Raw genomic sequence first — 7,735 nt, 5'->3', positions numbered from 1 at the left:
ACTAGCTTATACTGGAAATTCTGTATTTACAGCAACTGCGATTTTGAAAATATATCATCATGATTAGTACCTCTTGAAATCTAGATATCCCAAAACTCCCATTAAGAAAGATGAGAGGAGAAATGTCACTCCCGGCTCGGGGAGTGTTTCCGTTGCTGCCATCCTGGACATGCTTTAGTTAGAGCCAGAGATCTTTCAGTCTCCTAACTCGAGTGCGACTGCAGGGAATTTGACCCCGGGTGGTTGGTGACACTGTCGGTCAGCGTGGGGCGCATCAGGAAACCACCGGCCACACATGCTCTGCCTCTTGCTCTGGCTGCTGTCCCTCAGGCCTCTCAGACCTGACAGTCTGCCAGCGGGAAGGGATGCAGCATGCTCAACTGCAAGCCTCAGATGTCACTTGACAGAGGCTCTTCTCACCTGTGAAGGGGCATGGACTGCAGAGCAGGAAATTCCCTAAGCAACATTTAGATGGAAGCCTTTCCCCTGTAGGCAAGGAAAGCAGGGCCCAGGGGGCCTCACCTGTGGTCACACTGCCAGTGGGGGACATAGCAGGCACCAGCGCCCTGGTTGCTGACCTTACACCTGAGTCCCCTCCCTGCTCTGCCACCTGCCTCCCTTTGCCTGGCATCAAAGGGAGCACTTCTCTGAAAGTGATTGGCCACGGCTGCTCCACTTCCCTGCTGTCCTCGTGGTCCAGGCGGAACCTGTTCAGTGGAAGCTCCATCAACCAGCTTTGCACTGCTGTGCCAAATGCTACTGGTGACCTGCTTACAGGAGGAAAGGTTTACTTTGCTCCTGGTTTCAGAGGTTTCAGTCCACGGTCACTTGGCCCATTGCCTTGGGCTGTGGTGAGGCAGAGCATCACAGAGTGAGCACGTGCTGCAGGGAGCTGCTCACCTCAAGGTGGCCCAAGGTGGTCGGCAGGCAAAGAGAGAGCAAAAAGAGGTCAGGTCACAATGTCCTTGTAAGGGGATGCCCCCAGTGACCTGCTTCCTTCTGCTGCTGGACCCCACCTTCCAAAGGTCCCACCTCCCTCAGCACCACAGGCTGTGACCAGGCCCTCAGCAGTGGGCTCCTAAGTCCGTGCTGTCTGGAGGGCAGCTGCCCTTCCTTCCCCTAAGGGAGAATGCGAAGGGCTTCAGAGCCTGAGGCTTTTGTGATTTGGTGACAGAAAAGGAGCCTGGAGAGACATCACGTGCAGAATCGGGGTTCAGTGCACTGTTGGAGCTGGGGTGATGCTGGTGTGGGAGAGGCCAGTGGTGTCACACGTGGGGAGTGTGGCTGGAAGTGATCTTGCCAGTGCGGGAGCTTCCCAGCCTCATCCCAAGGGTGCTCCCTGGCCCTCCCTCCCTTCTCCCTCTATCCTTCCCTGATTTCTCAGCCCAGCTCCAGTAGTTCTGTCTACTTCTGATGCTACTCTGGTAGATTTTAAGGTAAAATTTCTTATACGCCGTGCAGCGTGCACTTAGTTTTCATTACACAGGCTTTTAAAATCCTATTTCTGCTTTAGGGAGAAGGGCAATGCTAGGTTATTATGAGGCTGAATTTGAACTATAATTCAAGAAGGAACGAGCAGCCAGGTGTGGAGGAGCACGCCTGCAAGCCCAGCCCTCGGGGGGCGGGGGGGAGGGCAGGCCAGCCTTCCTTCTCCTGAGACCTGGTTGTAAAGTGGGAGTCAGGCCAGGCCTCAGTGCTGGTCAGGAGACGCGGTGTGCTCCACACTGCTGACCCTGCCCAGCTCCAGGCGCTTGGGGACTGCTGTCGTTCCAGCGGTTGCATTTTGCCTGGACTGACCACCTGTAGCAGGTGTAGCAGCAGGCTCCCCAGGGCCCAGGAGTGTGGGAGGCCATCCTCGCATGTGATTTGAGTTACCTCCCTGGCTGGGAGAGAGGCGCTTAGACACAGCCGTGTCAGAGCCTTTCCCACCCTGTCCCAGGTACGAGGGCTTGTCCGTGCAGAGGCGTGCCTGGCCACTGCCCCAAAGACCCAATAGCTGGCCCTGACCTTGGGATGCTGCCCCCCTTAACCTTCATTGGATGGGATTTTCCCTGGAATTTTTTTGTTCCCCAATAAAAGCTCACTCCCTGGCATGCACTCCCTCTCTCGCTAGTCTCTTCTGTAAACCTCTCCACCGCATTAGGTGGCTGGAGGCGGGAGCAAGGAGAAGCCGTCCCGGAGCTGGGAATAAAAGTAAATGAGAGTCTGCCTCTTTAATTTAAAACTCACTAGCAATTTTTTATGCATCGAACCTTCTTTTATGAAGCTCGCGCTGGTTGCCTGGCAGACAGGAGTGTTGCTGGGGTGTTCTGACCAGAGCTGTAAGGAGACTGGATTGGACAGAAGCAGATGGCGGGAGATGTGCTGGTGCTGGAAGGCTGAGAGGGGAGACTCAGAGAGAGCAACAGTGGGGACAAAAAGAACTGTGCCACCAAAGCCCACTTATTCTCTGGGCCTAAATCAAGGTGTCAGCAGGTAGTTCCTTCTGTACTCCAAGGGAGCACTGCTCCACGGCTCCACTAGCTTCTGGTGGCTCCTGAAGTCTTCAGCGCTCCTCAGCTGGAGACACATCATGCTGGTCCCTGCCTCTTCACACAGCCTTCCCCTGGGCGTCCACACATGGCCTTCTTGCGAGGGAACTCTCACTGTGTTTAGGGACCACTCAATCCAATGGTTTCATCTGGCTCCCTACCTTGATAACACCTGCAAAGGCCTAGTTTCCAAATACAGCCATATTCTGAGGTTCCCAGTGGATGCAAATTTGGTATATCCAAATTAGGAGCTCAGTATGTATATTCATATATATATATATATATATATATATATATATATATATATATATATATATATATAATTTTTTAGTTGTAGATGGACACAATACCTTTATTTGTTTTTATGTGGTGCTGAGGATCGAACCCAGGGCCTCCCATGTGCTAGGCAAGCGCTCTACTGCTGAGCTATAACTCTGGCCACTGTGTATTCTTAAAGAATGGATGAGACTGAAAGGTGGGTAGGGCCGAGAGAGGAGGCTGAGATGAGGCGGACAGCAGGAAGGAGAGCAGATGTGAGAGAGACTGAATTCTTGGATGGGAGCCACGACGTGTCTACTGAGGAGGGCATTAAAATAACAAGGGAGTATGTCCCTCTACCTCGGCACTAGAAGGTATTTTAAAATTGGAATTTTGTGTGGAATTGTCATGGGTAGTTTGGAGACCTAAATTTAAGGCAGATTTAATTTTGTGATTAACAAGTAAATCATGCTAGTGTTTTGAAATGAACTTTTATTTTAGAATAGCTTATATTTACCGAAGGGTTGCAGGGGCAGGCAGTCCCCTGGACCCTGTGCCAGTGACCTTCTTGCTCATGATTCTCTGGGGCCGCTGTTGGTACAGTGTTAACGAAAGCCCATCCTCTGTCAGATTCCTCACTGCCCCTGCCCTTGCTGTGTCCCAGGAACCCATCCATCCAGGACACCATGTTGCTTAGTCATCTGTCTCCCAAGGCCCTGCTAGACTGACGGGCCCCCTGTTTTGATGACTGGGCAGTTTGGGGGAATTCTGGTCAGGGGGTCCCTTGGCCTTCAGTGTAGGGGGCTGCCTTCTCCACTCCTGGTTAGCCTCGGGTTGTGGTTTCAGGCAGGAAGACCATGGCGAGTGTCACTCTCTTCCCATATCCTGCCGGGGTACAGGTCCTGGGCATGACTCACCTCTGCCCGTATTGACCACCTTGTGAGGGGTCAGGCTTTCCCTGCTCCACCTTGTGTCCTATTTGGAAGGAAGTCACTGGGCCACCCACACTGAAGGAGTGGGAGTTGAGCCCTGCCTTCTGGAGGGAGTACCTATAAAAGTCAAGAACATGGACATTGTCATTCTGCCTGGGGGTGTCCCCGTTTATTTATTCATGCAACCATTTATTTATTTGATTTTATGTTTTGGGCGGGGTGAGTGCAGTCATTTATTTTTCAGTCTGTGCTTATGAATACCTACACTGCGCTTTGGTTACAATCCAGCGCTCTGTTCCAGCTTTGGCCACTGGGAACTTTCAGTTGGCTCCTGTATCCCTTTGGCCTGCCCCCTCAATCCCGGGTTTGGGAGTTCTCTGTCACTGAGTGTTTCTCTCCTTATCTCCCCCTTGTCTATCTGTCACTCATCTCCACCAGTGAGAGACCCTTCTGTGTTTCTCTCCTTATCTCCCCCTTGCCTATCTGTCACTCATCTCCACCAGTGAGAGACCCTGCTCCTACCATCACCACTGCCTCCCAGGGCTGGTCACCACCAGCACACCCTATTCTGCACAGTTCCTCTGTCTTTGTCTTCCAGTCTCTTCTGACCTCCAGAGTTTCCAGGTGGTCACTTCCCCTCACCCTGCTCAGCGGGGTTGTGGCATGCATTTGCAGTAGGGTTGGGCTGTAGGTGTGGCAGAGCACTTGCCTAGCCTCCAGGAGGTCCTGGGCTCAATCCTCAGTGCTGGGCTCAATCCTCAGTGCTCGTAATGCAGGTACATTCTTGTTTGCAATCTGCATTCCGTCACAGGTCCCTATCTTCACTTTGGATTTTACTTGGTTACATCCAGTTCCACTCTTGGTGGGTCTCTGGGTTTTCACAAGGAGTGGTGCATATATCCACCACCACAGCATCACAGAATAACCTAGAACGTCTCCTGCTCGACCCCACACCAGCCTCAGCCAATGTGCCCTTCCAGAATGTCATGTGAATGGAATGACACAAACTCCCAGCGTGGCTCACTCAGCCACGCTATTGGTACCTTGGTTTGTCCCTTTTACATCCCAAGTCATGTCCACTCTGTGACGAGAGCACTTTGTTTCTCTGTTTACCTGTCTAGGGGAATCTTGATTGCTTCCAGTTTATGACAGTCACAAATGAAGCTGCTCTTTGTTTAAAATGCCAAAATTCAGACCAAAGAAAGATTTTTACAGATTCAAGAGAGAAGCACCAAGTCATTGGTAAAAGGTAACACATCTGGATAACTCAAAGGGCCAGAAGGACACGCAATAATATATTTCAAGCATTAAAACAGAAATACTATAGTGGCACCTCCTCATACACAAATGCATCTTCATTAAGCTTCTCCACAGACCCTCACCATAATTGTTCTTGTTTACAATGTATCAGCAAAGATCTCTACAAAATGGCTCAAATGTGGTTACACTCCCTATTTCTTTTTGATCTGCTCTGACTTGCAGAAACTAAATCTACCCCCTGGGTTTCTTGTGGGACGAGGTGGTGGCCATTGGGTCAGAAAAGTGAGCAATTTATTTCCTCCTTTTCCTGCTTTTTTCTCCTCCCTTTAATTTTCCAAAAGGACACAGCTATGGGTCGCAAGAAGAAGAATTAGCTGAAGCCGTGGTGCTGGTATTGTAATAGAGATTTGATGATGAGAAGATCCTTATACAGCACAAAAAGGCAAAGCATTTTAAATGCCATATATGTCATAAGAAATTGTATACAGGACCTGGCTTAGCTATTCATTGCATGCAGGTTCATAAAGAGACAATAGATGCTGTAAGGAATGCAATACCTGGGAGAACATACATAGAGTTGGAAATATACGGTATGGATGGTATTCTAGAAAAAGATATGGATGAAAGATGACAACTTCTTGAACAGAAAACACAAGAGAGTAAAAAAAAAGAGGCAACAGGATGATTCTGATGAGTATGATGATGATGACTCTGCAGCCTCGACTTCATTTCAACCACAGTCTGTTCAACCTCAGCAAGGTTATATCCCTCCAATGGCTCAGCCAGGACTGCCACCAGTTCCAGAATCACCAGGAATGCCTCCAGGCAAGCCTCCACTGATGCCAGGTGTTCCTCCTCTGATGCCAGGTATGCCACCAGTTATGCCAGGCATGCCACCTGGATTGCATCATCAGAGAAAATACACCCAGTCATTTTGTGGTGAAAACATAATGATGCCAATGGGTGGAATGATGCCACCTGAACCAGGAATACCACCTCTTATGCCTGGTATGCCACCAGGTATGCCCCCCCCCCGTTCCCTGTCCCGGAATTCCTCCAATGACTCAAGCACAGGCTGTGTCAGCACCAGGTATTCTTAATAGGCCACCTGCACCAACAGCAACAGTACCTGCTTCACAGCCTCCAGTAACTAAGCCTCTTTTCCCCAGTGCTGGACAGATGGGGACACCTGTAACAAGCTCAAGTATAGCTTCATCCAATTCATAAAGTCTTTCTGCATCTTCTAAACTCTGTTTCCTAGCACAGCACAAGCTCAGGCAGCTGTGCAAGGACCTGTTGGTACAGATATCAAGCCCTTAAATAGCACCCCTGCAAAAACTACAGAACCCCCAAAGTCTACATTCCCTGGTTATACACAGTCTACAGCTTCAACCACTAGGACAACAAATAGTACTGCAGCAAAACCAGCAGCTTCAATAACAAGTAAGCTTGCTACACCTACAACCACCAGTGCAACCAGTAAGTTGATCCATCCAGATGAGGATTTATCACTGGAAGAGAGAAGGGCACAGTTACATAATTATCAGCATAATCTTCCTCGATTAGGACAGGCCCCAATCAGTAATCCACCAGTTGGACCAATTGGAGGTATGATGCCACCACAGCCAGGCATCCCACAGCAGCAAGGAATGAGACCCCCAATGCCACCTCATGGTCAGTATGGTGGTCATCATCAAGGCATGCCAGGTTACCTTCCTGGTGCTATGCCACCATATGGGCAGGGACCACCAATGGTACCCACTAACCAAGGTGGGCCTCCTCAACCTCCAATGGGAATGAGACCTCCTGTAATGTTGCAAGGTGTGCTGTTTATATAGCCGAGCTTCCGTCAATAAGGCTTCATTGTGACTTTAACAAACATTATCTTCTCACATACCAGGAAGTATTGTAAATTTATTTCACATAGGAAAAATTATTTGGAATAATAAAGCAGGAACTTTTCCTGAGGTTGCAATTTATACTGTATGGCTTCTTTTTCATGTTTTGTCTAGGTTTTTAGAAGTGAAGTATAGTAAATTTGGATTGTTAAATTGTGAAGGCGCTGGAATTACATGAACATACCACCTTAATAAAGGCAAGTTCTGTAAGCTTACATTGCTATTTGTAAAGTTATGCATTCACAGCATTTCAGATGCTGTTGGACTTCATGTCCCCAACCTAGTTTGGTGAGGGCTGTTTCCAAGTACCTGTACATTGGAAGTCTGAATGTGTAACAATACTTAATGAAGGTCATGTGACTTTTCTGTACTGTTAAACTTCATTGTAATAAAGAGAGAAAAAAGTATGCCTTTTTATTTATAACCCAGCTGTGGACCACTGCCTGAAAGGTTTGTACAGATGCATGCCACAGTAGATGTCCACATAATAAAATTCATAGTTATCAATGCAGTTTTGATACATTATTGAATTCTGTCCTTTGAATAGTAGATTGTTTCTTAGCTGCATGTTTTAAACTGAACAGTTTATATAGAATTGTATGTTGATATTTCCATTAAATATACATATTAATTATTATGTAATAGGTTTGAAATCTTCATATTGTCACCTTTCCACACCCTTGGGTGTCATCAGATCTCATAGATATTTAAAATATATAAGCCTTAATAGTTCTTCCATGAGCTATTTAGAGCCTACTGCCAGACCGATTAATTTCATGCTGATTATTTTTGAGATTTCAGTACTGCATGGACCTCAGAAGCTTTTCAGGTACAAACTTCTAGAAGCTTAGGTGCA

At 48.1% G+C, this 7,735-nt stretch overlaps 1 pseudogene; it reads left to right on the top strand.

Annotated features, from left to right (window-relative positions):
• Nucleotides 1-5,331: 5,331 nt before the first annotated feature.
• On the top strand, nucleotides 5,332-6,826 carry LOC144253077 (BUB3-interacting and GLEBS motif-containing protein ZNF207-like; annotated as a pseudogene).
• Nucleotides 6,827-7,735: the final 909 nt, after the last annotated feature.

The sequence above is a fragment of the Urocitellus parryii genome, unplaced genomic scaffold, assembly GCF_045843805.1.
Source record: "Urocitellus parryii isolate mUroPar1 unplaced genomic scaffold, mUroPar1.hap1 Scaffold_90, whole genome shotgun sequence".
NCBI lineage: Eukaryota > Metazoa > Chordata > Mammalia > Rodentia > Sciuridae > Urocitellus > Urocitellus parryii.
Note: the sequence above shows the minus strand (reverse complement) of the source record. Positions and strands in the feature narration are given on the sequence as shown.